The 12,339-nt window shown below is 44.1% G+C and overlaps 1 long non-coding RNA gene across 18 annotated transcripts; it reads left to right on the forward strand.

Annotated features, from left to right (window-relative positions):
• The first annotated feature begins 6,078 nt into the window (after positions 1–6,078).
• Positions 6,079–11,346, forward strand: LOC123426182. 18 transcript variants are annotated; one of them, XR_006622082.1, is made up of 10 exons: positions 6,079–6,404; positions 6,487–6,601; positions 6,705–6,772; positions 7,157–7,350; positions 7,795–7,877; positions 8,366–8,489; positions 9,085–9,168; positions 9,256–9,377; positions 10,115–10,401; positions 11,003–11,346. It is a non-coding gene; the product is annotated as an uncharacterized LOC123426182 (long non-coding RNA). The 18 variants fall into 18 exon arrangements; XR_006622091.1 differs by having other exon boundaries at positions 7,294–7,350; XR_006622086.1 differs by having other exon boundaries at positions 6,705–6,757.
• The last annotated feature ends 993 nt before the right edge of the window (positions 11,347–12,339 follow it).

Genomic DNA, 12,339 nt, shown 5'->3' on the forward strand with positions numbered 1-12,339 from the left:
GATTACAAAGCTAGGAAAAATACAAAGCTTGGGGAGTACATATTTCTCACCGACATTTCATTCATGTTCACACACTTCATAGAAATAGTCGATGTTCATCCTCTTTCATTGTATATACATGTTAGCTTTACTTTTCAATTTCTTCTTGTGTGTTTGAAAAACTTTAGAAAAGCCAAAAATATTTATCGCTTCTTTTCAGTTTTTCTTTCCTATTTAATTAGTTGTAGTATTAAAATAAAACCCAAAAATATGTCCTCTTGCTTGTTGGGAGCTTTCCCATGTAAATAGTTTTTCTCGTTCTTGTTTTCCCTTAGTTTATTTTTGCTTCCTTCGGAAAAACAAAAAACTCCAAAAATATTTCAGTGTGTTTTTCTGAATTTATTTTCCTTTTTGTTGAGTCATCAAAGGAGAAGACCACGATGAAAATGATGAATGGCTCTCATATGATTTATTGTTTATCTAGAAAAGCGACAATATTACCATGTTTTCTCCTTTGTTTAAAACTGCGCTGCAGATTCCAGCTTAGTCCATGACACCCTTGCATTTTTATTATTATCACATCATTCGGTCGTGCAAGTGAAAGGCAATAATGATGATATTTTATGAAGTGATCGTGGCAAAGGAAGAGTATGAACTCTTCTTGCATTTCGTTTTTGTAAATATGTTAGCTCGTTCGATTTTGATTCAGTATATCATGAGTGAACATGTTTATGATGACAATTCGAGATCATAGTTTTTCATGCCATTCTTAAATATTTAGGAGTTGATAATGATTTACCTTGTGAGTCAGCATGCATTAAAATGGTTATGATGTGATATGGTAGTATGGTATTTCCCTCTCAGTTATTTGACTAGTTTGACTTGGCCCATGTGCAAACATGTAGTTGATTCAAAATCAATGCAGCCATGATGATATTTAAATTCAGAGTGTTTATACTCTACTCATGCTTTGTCCAAAGTTGATTATTTAAAATGCATTCTTATGACCATTTTTGCCCTCTAGCTGGTCGCTTCTCAATCTTTTGCTAGCCTTCACCTGTACTAAGCGAGAATGTTGCTTGTGCATCCAATATCCTTAAAAACAAGTTATTACACATGAGTCCACCATACCTACCTATATGAGGTATTACCATGTTGTTCCAAGTAAATTTGCATGTGCCGCCTCTAAATATTTAAACAAACATCTGTTTTGTGCACTCTTACCGCTCATGGAGCGACGGGGCAATCGGTATCTTCCATGCTAAGTAAGTTATTCTCAGGACGATCGTTTACTCACCGTCATTGCACGAAAGAGGTTGGTAAAAGGGATGCCCAATCCAACATAATCAAATTAAAATAAAACAAAACTCGTTGGGAAAGTTGATATGTTGGAGGGCACCCGTGAATTCGGCTAGCCATGGTCGTGTATGGATGGTGGATAGGAGTAAAACTTTGCAATTCTGTTTGGGAACCACCAATAATGAGTTTAGCATGGAAGATACTGAAAACCTTTTTCGCAACATTGATAGTAAAGAACACCACTCAAAAACTATATTTTCAATCATGCTTTAAAACTTGAGCTCTCGCGCCTGTGCAAATCAATGCTTCCCTCTACGAAGGGCCTTTCTATATAATTTTATGTTGAGTTATCACTCCCTTACCTACAACACCACACTCGAGAGAACTATTGTCATTTTTATGCACTGGGCTTTAAAGCCACTGCAGGCTTAGGCTTTGAAGCCTTTGTAGTGTGGGGCTTTGAAGCCTTTGCTTTCTCCTTTGTCTTCGGTCGAGCAACTTGAGGTTGATCCTCCTCATCAGATGTTTCCTCTACCACACAAGGACCATGGATTCTGGATGGATCCGGTTTCTCAGGCATTGGGGGTCGGACCACACATGGGTAGAAACGGAGTTGTATGGCTTCAACCTTTGTCTTTGGATGCAGATTCTTGTACATGATATTTGTCCAAGGAGCCTTCGGAGCATTCTTCTTGGCATATTCCTCTATGATGAAGCGGTAATTGAACCACTCCTCCACCCATTGGATTCGAGTCTTGCGTTGTTGGTAACTGTCACCAGAGTCAGATTTGTAGATCTCATAGAGATCTGGTTGAAGATCCTTGGCTGTATACAGACGGTGTTGTCTTCCATCCTTCTCGGGAGTGTTGTCTCTGGCCATTGTCTTTGACTTGGACAAAGACTTTGCAGTTGGGTTCAGATGAGAGCTGACTCCACGTGAGTCCAGATGAATCTGCAAATAGTGTGCAAATGAACTCAAACTATGAGATCCTAGTGATTCTGCCGCGGACATATACCTATGAAATAATTAGAGGTGAGGGGGAATAGACGAGGTCATATGCCTTCTCAAAAGATTTTGAAGATACAATATTGTCCAAAGATATTGAATCATTCACCGAAGACTTTCACTTTTGCTCAATATAAGGTGGTTTCTTATTTGTACAAGTCTAAGATTTTCCACAAGTGAGAAATCAACCCATAATTTTAACATAAATAAAACTATTGAGAAAGTGAGGATAGATGTGTTGAGAGTTGTCGGATCTAAAGTGGAAAAACAGTTTTTGAAGATTTATGGTAACTTTTCAGGTCAAACACATGGTAAAAATTAGCAAATATTTACCAAGGTGAAGAACTAGACAAACTGTTCGACAAGGTGAGTAGGCCAAGCAGTTCAATCTGCCACACCCTAGTTTGGTGGTCGCAGATAGCTACAGTGGCGGCGAGAAAAGATGGTCGCAGCGGGTGTGAGTATGTCGATGAGGAAGTCACGACAACAAAGCTCTTCTTCTCCCATGATGATGGAATCTCGTGATGGTGCTAGGCTTTGGAGCTACGAGGCACAGATGGAGAGGTAAGAGTAATAATGGAGCCGGGGCAATGTATTTATAAGGATGGCGTGAAATAGGAACATCCAATATTTTTGGGCGGATATTTGTCGGTGAAAGGATCAACTCCTATGTGGGCCTCAACGGTCCCCTTTTGCTGGTTTGGCGGGGATAGGGGTCGCGGTAAGAGGAGAACCAACAGTTAGGGCCTGGCAAGGTCGTTTTTACCCAGGTTCATGCCGCGTTGTGCGTAAAACCCTACTCCTGCATGTGTTTAGTTATTTGTTTTAGTTTACTATAGATATGTCCCTCTTACGACCTTTTGATTGGTCAAAAAGCCAAAAGTCCTTTCTACCGAGCCTCGGGCCTCCTTTTATAGGCAAAGGAGTCACCACAGTGGCTCAGAGGGTGAACGGTGGGTTCACGAGTGGAACAGCGGCGGCCGCCCACCACAGGGTTACTGCGGTGCATTAAATGCTTCGACATGTTTCCTTACCTTGTTAGGGGGAGTTGGACACGTACCCACACGTGGAAACTTCGGGGCGTTGCGCTGGCGTGTGGGCTGACGTGTGGTCCATGCATCGACGGTGGCGTGTTCGTTGTTGGAGGCGATCACAGGACGCGAAGGCGCCCTGGGCCCACGCCTCTCTTCGGGCCTTCTTTCCCTCCCTGGTAGGGTTACCTTGCCGGGGGCTCTTATTGTTCCTCTCGGTAGGGAGCTAATGGCCTGCCGAGGCCTTGTCAATCTTCCCGGCAAGGATGGCTTGCTGGGGCTCAGTCCTTCTTCCTTGGCAGGAGGGTCTCTCCTTGGCAGTGTCTATCTTCCCGGCGGGGAGCTCCTAATGGGGTCTCTTCTTCATTCCCAACAAGCTGGCGCTTGCCGGGGGCTTGTAGTCTGCACTTGGTGGGCTTCTGAGCCTTGCTTCCGCCCTATGCTCCAGCGACGCTCCTTGCCACTGTGGAGGGGGCTGTCGGCGTCCGCGCACTAGTCCGGGGCACTGGAGACCCCGGTCTTTAGTGCACCCACAGGAGCCCCCGGGCCTGGGCCACACACGCATGCTAGGCGTTGTTGGACCAGGCCCAAAGCGGTGTGCGGACTTGTAGGCGCCGAGCTTATCGGAAAGCCGTTGCAGGCTTTCCTTCCCCAGGTGGTGCATTGAACACGCGAAGTGGCAGGGTGCGTGATGTGCGCGTGATGGCCCATTTATTCCTTGGAAATACTTCTGCCACGCGTAGGGCATGTGCAGCGGTGGTCGGGCAAGTGGCGATCGTGGCCTCAAAACCACGGGCGTGGATGGGCCAGCCCCTGCATGCATTGGCGGATCAGGGTGGTTCCATGTTCCGCTCGTGACTTGAGGGCGATTGGGAGAGAGGGGCGGCGGCTTCTGGAGTGAGGAGGGTGGCCTCCGAGCTTTGCCCTAGAAATTAGAGTGTTTGCGCGGAGGTTTTGCCCATCCATCTCACTCTCGAAGCCTTCAGCGCCTGTCGCCTAGTCTCTCTTTCTTCTTTTCAACTTTGCCGGTGCCACCAGTCCCTAACCATGGGTGGGGGACTGGCCCGGCCTCCATTGGCCGCTAGGGAGGCAAGGGGATCCTGCTCGGATCATGCCACAACTTCTGGGGCCGCAGCCAGTGGCAGTCCCGTCGACCGTGGTGGGAGAGGCTCGAGGGGTCGAGGACGACGAGGACGTGGTCGACGGAGGCGGAGTGCTACTCCAGTGTCTCCACCTTCCTCTGGGCTTGTCGGGAACTCGGACGAAACGGTGCGGGAGTTCGTCGTGGAGTTGCACGGCGCTCCGCGGGGTCATCTGCACCTCCCCCACGCATTCACTAGGGCGATGGAGGCTGCCAAGCCCCCGGTCTTGGGCGGCGTTGGAAAGCCTTCGCCCGCGCCCATAGCCTCGAGGATGGGCATAACCTCTGCTTTAAGCTAGCGGAGATTAATATGCTATCCATGAAGTTGTACGGGCGCACACGTGTGCATCTCGGCTGCTGCGAAGAGGGCTCGGGCGGTGCCGAGTGTCCCTGCTCGAGCGATAGCGATGAGCTAGGGGGATAGCGGCAGTAGTGGCGCTCTTTGTAGGTCGGGATCCCGGGGGGTCAAGTCGGAGTACGACTCCCCGAGCTCCGACTGACTGTTGACCTTGCCGCCGGGGCCCGCTCACGCCCTGCCCCTGCCTAGCGTGGGCACCTTGTTGGAGCCCGCATTGACCCCTCGTCTTCGAGGTGGTGCGACCATTGGCTCCGGCCCCTTCGTCTCCTCCGGCCGTCCTGTCCTCCGGTGTTATTCTCCACTGCGCAATGCTGGTCCAAGAGGGACCAGTCTGGGTTGCAGCGGGGGTTGGCCCGCTTTTTGTCTTTTTGAACTTCACTCCTTCGCATAGGTCATCCCTCGTCAAAAGACAGAGTCTTTAGGTTAGGACAATAACACTTTGTAAGTGGAATCAAATGTATCCAAACAAATGAATGAATAGATGTATCCTTTATTCACTACTAGGAAAAGGGCTATAGATAATATAGACACTAATGACGCACCAGACAAGTAGTGCGCCACTACTATATAGCAGTGGCGCACCATGTGCAGGTGCGCCATTAGTGTGATGGACACTAATTGCGGACCACACACTCGGTGCGCCATTACTAACAAACTTTTTTTTCCAAAAGTACTAATGGCGCACCGGGCAGAGTGCGCCATTACTAGTTTAACTAGTAATGACGCACCACTCACCCAGTGTGCCACTACTATAATTTTTATTGCAAAACTACTAATGGCGCACCTCATTGAGATCCTCGTCCTCCTTCCTACCAATCCAACCCAGAGCTGAATTCAGCTTCTGGAACCCGCCCCAGAAGCAAAACCCCCGCGCCGGCGAGCGGCGGAGCCCCTCCCCCGCGGCGACGGCGCGGGCGGGGAGAAGAGGGGGCTGACTCTTATGAGGAACAAGATCGCGCGGACGACGCACGCGTCGGCGACGGAGTACTACCTGCACGACCTGCCCTCCACCTACAACCTCGTGCTGCTCGACCTCGTCGGCCGCGGCGCGTCCTCAAGTCCGTCCTCTGCAAGCACGCCGAGGGCCTCCTCCTCGTCAAGGTCTACTTCAAGCGCGGCGGGGAGCCCCTCGACCTCAAGGTAAACGCTAGCCGCCGCATCCACATCCGCACATCCCCTTCCCCCTTCGCTTTGGGCAGACCATGAGGAGATCTGCATGTCGCCTCACAGGACCATGATCGGTGGGGAGGATGCCACCTCTCCTGACCTCCTCGTCGACGAGGTCAACCTCCCATTCAAATGCAGGTGCTCCCCCTCCGTGCCCTCTCTCTCCTCCCTGACCCTCGTGCTGGATCGGGTGGCGGTTCGAGGCGAAGATGGCGGAGCTTGGGCGAATGGCGGAGGAGGCCGGCGACACGGACCAACGGAGGGGAATGGAAAAAGGCGAGAGGTTTCTTGTGGCAGCGAAGGAGAGGACGACGACGGGGAGAGATGATCCAGGCGGCGGCCCTGCTCGACAAGATCCTCGCGTTCGCGTCAAGGGAGCCGTGTGCTTCTTCTCGGGACACCGATGCCACGTAGCTCGTCAAGGTGCCCCCTCGTCCCTCTTATCCTCCATGTGTTTGTCCCTCTATTGGATTTGTTCCTCTGATTTGTCTTCGGGTTCGGGCAGCTCCTTCTCTGCTGCGGGAGGATTGATTGGGTTGGATTGGTATCTACTTGCTTTGTTCTCTATTTGAGAACCTGAGATGCAGCCCTCCAAATCTTCGGCCCTAGGATATAAGGAGGTTTGGTTTTGCTTCTACTCTACATTCACTGTTGTTACCAGCACTTTGCCACTCATGGAAGCTTCTTCGTTTATTTTTTATGCATGTGTGATGTCTGTGATAGGAGAGCAAGTTCCTCAAGTTCATGAGGAATCCCCTCTCAACTTGTTAGCACAGGTGTCCCCGACTCTTGTGAGTTGCCACTGCAGATAATATGGTCGACATCCTTGTTACTGGCTCCTAATTTTTGTGTGATTAACAGTTGGTTTAGATTTAGTGTGTATATCTGAGATGTTATATTGGTTTGGAAATTAACTTGTTACCTTTGTTTAACTCAATGTCATGCTAAACCTGATGTAGATGTCCATGTCTTTGCAAATGATGTTAGTAGGAAGTTTGTGTGTGTACTTTCTTCATAGTATAAATCTGTTGGAGCTAGCTCTTAGGTTATTTGTTTGTTTGTGAGGAAATTAAAGCGGCAATGCATTGTACTGTAGGTGTTGCCATCAGGATATCTCGTGGACGAGTTATCCTCCTCGGCGCTCATGTAAAACTAACTTATTTTTCTCTCTACAGCTGTATAATATAGAACGGTTGAGCTTAACATCTCGCTGCTAATATTTTCAAATATATTGCACCCCATGCACAACCCATGCACCCATCCTATTTGATATGTTGAGGCTGGATGGTTTATCTACACTTTCTCTTCTTAGTGGTGAACTGGTGATCCATTAGGAGAAAACCTGGCCGATAATCTAAAGGGAGTTCAGGTAAATGCTTTACTTTAGTTCCTGCACTTGAATTTAACTGCTATCTAACTTTACCTTGACAATACCCAGCAACAAATCAGTATCTTATGTTATTATCCAAGGAATTTCTACAGCTTGGTGTTTTCTTGGAATCGTGTTCCTGTCTGGCTACTATTTGTTTGGTCAATTTAGTCATTGATCTTCCATTTCCCAAAAATTATTGGAATGTTCATATCCTATTGGCCTCAACACAACGATGTTGAATCTTAAAATCGTTTGCCTACCAGGATTTATTTTGAATATTTATTAAGATGATTCTGAAGCTAATGGATAATGAGTAAATACTCTATTCTTGAATATTATACGCAAATCAACTTGGTTGTGCTCATGTGGATTATTTATTTCCAACAATGCCATCAAACCTTCAGAGGTACCGTCTAGCAATCATCTGTTTTTTTGTTGCAGGTTCCTCGCCGGTTTCCCTTTGCTGCACCTTTGTTTGGTTTCTCTAACGTGAGAGAACCTCTCTACGTTTGTATGCTGATTTGGTAATGGAATTCGAGCCTCATTTACTGCACCTCTGGTTTGTCTATTTTTCATGGAATGCCACTCTCAAATTAGTTCACCTTTATCCATGCACGCATATTATGATGTTTACTATCTATTTCTGCCTTTGGCATATTTAATCATCTATGTGTCTGCCATGAATTTCACATGAACATATTCCTGTATTTCTGTTACTTCTCTTGGCTTGAATGTACACGCCCAATCTTCTGTGGCCTCCTCTCATAAGAACTTCTACATTACCGTATGAAAATAGCTTTTCTTTGTCCATGTGATTTTTTTGCCCATTAAAAAATAGCTTCTGATGCCAACACATAGATGTTATTGATGCCTGTGAGCTGCTCTAATTGACTGTATTTTAGAAATACCCCACGATTTTGGAAACCATGTAAATTAATTACTTGAGTATTGTAAGATCCCTTATCAAATTATGTCATTTGGAGCTAACTCATGTTCCTAAAAATGCTTGCAGGGTTGGACTGGATATTCACAAAACTTTATATCATATACTTTGGGCATCGCTAAAACAACTGAATGTCAAAGCTACATGATTTTAAAAAACCTTTTTGACAATAGCCACACCCAAAAAATCATAGGTGGTAGCCTATCTGCTTCTTCCATTGTGTTATTTTCTCACTTTTGCTTCATTGCGAGAACTACAGACCATTATGTATAGAAAAATGTACTAATGCACACAGAAAAAAGGAATACGGCTCTCTCTTCCCAAATATTCAATGCATATTTCTCATTTACTCTCTTATAGGAGGCAGATAACAAGTGAAATTTGCGGTGTGTTAGCGTTGCAAGCTATGTTCACTGTCCAAGTGTCATTGCATGAATTAAACACTCATATTACTTTTAAGCTTCTACGTAAGTACCTTGAAATTTATTTGATTTGATCCAACTGTTCTTTGTCATATTAAACATTAGTTATGAAAGTTGCATCCTTTCAATTTTTCTCATACACACCGTACTGATTTGTTCTGATGGAATAGTGCTGCCTTTCAGTATGACATTAGTTACGAACTTTGCAGCATGTTGTGTTTTTCGAACTGCGTTTACTGTCCATGCACATAGAGTAGAACCTCTCCTATTTAATTTGCCTTTATTGTGTTTCTTCATGGCCCTCTCTTCCGTTTAATGCTGGATATAATGCACAGGCTGAAGCGTATTGATTCTGATTTTTTTTAGTTATATGTGTGGTGTGATGATGGTCATTCTTCAATTTAAAAGTAAACAAGCAACCTCCATTAAGGTCTACCGACAATCATGTAGGTGAGTCCATTCATGTACATCACCTTCCCTTTTCCTTTTTTGTCCTTTTTATTCTTAATTCAGTATGTGATATAAATGCTTATTTAGGCAATGCGTAGTCTTAATGTAAGGAGGTGCCGAGATACACGAGGGGTTGGAGTAGGACTGCGGGAGGAGATGAGGACATGTTTTGTTTTAGATCTACCTGATTAATCCCAAGTTTTTGCAAGGTATTCTTCTTATGCAGGGCTTTCTTTCGATGAGAAGCCTAGACAATTAATTACAGTTAGTCCTTTTAGTTAGATTTAGTATTAGGTCAATTATTTACTTCTCTGTCGATGAACAAATGAGTCTGATTTAATTTTGCTTTAGACTATTATTGTTTTCGGTGTTGGTTTGAAGTAAAAAGTGAGAAAAAGATTAGGTGACACGGATTTGGTGTGAATGGATATGGTTTCTGAGAGGCCATTTCTTATGCATCAGGTCATCAAGGTGGATGTTGTTTGTTTAGATATATTTGCCTCGAGGTTATTCAAAACGGTTCATGTCATACTGGATGCTATTTTAAACATATTTGTTTTCTCTTTGGCCAATAATGAAATTATCTTTGTGCACATAAAATGGTTATTGATACCATAAATCTAAACAGTGGCTGCCATTGCCAAAACTGCTAAAAGATATAACTTTATACAATTTAACATAGGTGAGCCTTGTATCCACTACTTAGATGAGTTTAGTCACCACATTGTGTGGGCAACACAGTTAAGCTCTACAACCATAATGTTTGTAGACTGCAAAAGATCATCCGCAACAGCACCACACGTGATCACTACTACGTGTGCCACATGATAGAAACATTTGCAACAGATGGCAAAAGAATGATAATCCTTTACAATTACTCTGTCCAATTTCATACAATAGCATGGTATAAAATGATACAGTAACTAATCGTAACTATTATTTTCAGTACAATAGCGTTCCCTTTTCTACGGGTTCCCTTTTCCCACACATGGATCCTGACCGTGGTGAGCTGACAATCACTACTCGAGATGGAACTACCGCTGTCACATCCCGCTTTATCAAGGGTGTTGACAAAAGGCCACCATCACTACAGGCTGGAGCAACTTCTTCCGTGAGGCACACATGAAATAGGGCAAGCATATACTTTCGCCTTCAAATGCACTTCCAAGGACTGCGCCTGATCGTCTACTCAATATAAGCAAGTTGCATAAGCCCCTTGTTATACAACTTAATGTTAGTATAAATGCCTACCAAGAATTCTGCGTTTATCATCCTTTTAGATCTTATGTAATCCCCTAAGACCATCCTATGCATTTATCTATCGGTTATTTGCTGCTTAGACTGCTGTGTGGTATGCTTTTGAAATGGCCATGATAAAAGAAGTATATGATTTTCTCTTCAAGTGCACGTCGAAAAGCCTCTACATGATTTTCTATCCAATCTAAACAGATCACAAGAATCCTTTCCTACATGATTTAGTGCATCATTTTCGATCTTATGTAAAAGAAACATGACAATCCTTCTTGCTGTATATAGTATCATAAGCTGTGGTTTTCGAACAACAATATGTTAATGAACACTCTTCCAATAATTGTCTTACACTCAGCCTTTGCACCATTGGCGCAATGAGTCATCTAGTTGTTGATAAAACTACAAGCACTGGAACATAGTTCTATATAATAGCATGTGAGATGATTATAACTTTTATAGAAACTATATTGTTAACTATGATATCATGATAATCTTTTGACTGAATATTTTTAATACGCATATGAGATTTTAACAACTTGATCTGGTTCCACTTTCTTGACAAATTTGTGCAAAATGTTTTCAGGTACTCAACCTATTGATGCACATGGACATGATGACTCTCTAGCGTTTATGGACCAAACAACCTGTAATCATGGACCTTATTGTCTTGTAGACCATTTGGTGTTTCGAATGTTTTGGAGCTTGCACTTTGTGCATGTAGATACAAACTTGTGTGTTCTGGACCATCTGAAGTCTCTCATAGTAACCAATAGTCCTTATCTTTTTGTGACTTGTGTGTTCTAGATGATTGTTAAGATGGTCAAAACTATGCTTTCTCTAGGTTAATTTGTTTGTCAACCTGCGTTCAATGTATCTGCATGTTTATAAACATATTTTCATTATGGTGTAATATGTGTTTATCTTGAACCTTCTTGTGGGTGTGAGGATAATAATTGAATATTTTTAGAGCTCGTAGTATATATTGTTTTGACTGCACATCATTTTACCAACAATTTAACTATCGAAAAAGTAAATATATGTCCGCATAGGTATGGTGTACCTTGATAGACTATATGTTGGCGTAGATATGGTGTACCTGTGTAGTAATATGTTTTGTAACCTGTGGAAATATCACAAAAGAAAAAAAATACCTAATATTCATACTAGTGGCGCACCACTCAACACTTTAGTGGCGCACTGCAAAAAGCACACTAGTGGCGCATCGTCAACTAGTGCGCCATTAGTAAGCCACAGCACATGGGTAAATATGGCCCCCTAGGAGGCATACTAATGGCGCACCATGAGCTATACTAATGGAGCACTGCCTGGTGCGCCATTAGTATACCAAATACTAATGGCGCACCTGTGGTGCGCCATTAGTAAAAAATTCTAATGGCGTGATGCTAGTGGCGCACCTGTAGTGCGCCATTAGTAGCCAAAACAGGTGCGCCACTAGCAGACCTTTTCCTAGTAGTGATTCGACTCTCATCTTGTAAGATTATTCTCTTGCACTTTCCGGATGCTTGGCGGCTTGACTTTGTAAGTGCATCTAGTGCCCCTTAGTGATTTTGGTGGTTTGAATACTCATAGGTTAAGTATCTAATGTGTTCATGAGTGTACACAGGACCTATTAGTCGCTGAGGAGTTTGAAATATTCGATGCATATCGACCCCTAAAAATGTACATCTTCGGTTGAAGAAATTGGTCTGAAGCTGAAGATTGGAATCGCGGAGAATTTGCGATGAAATTGATATTCCTCATGAAGATATTGAAATTGAGGAATTCGGTGTGTCCTGAAGAAAATCATTCTGAAGACTTTGAAGCATGAAGATTTACTCTTTCTGTTTTGTTTTCTTCACACTTGAGTAATAGGAACACCGTACTGTTAAAGGGGGTCGTGGTAACACATTGGAATGAATT

Source organism: Hordeum vulgare, chromosome 2H (assembly GCF_904849725.1).
Source record: "Hordeum vulgare subsp. vulgare chromosome 2H, MorexV3_pseudomolecules_assembly, whole genome shotgun sequence".
Taxonomy (NCBI): domain Eukaryota; kingdom Viridiplantae; phylum Streptophyta; class Magnoliopsida; order Poales; family Poaceae; genus Hordeum; species Hordeum vulgare.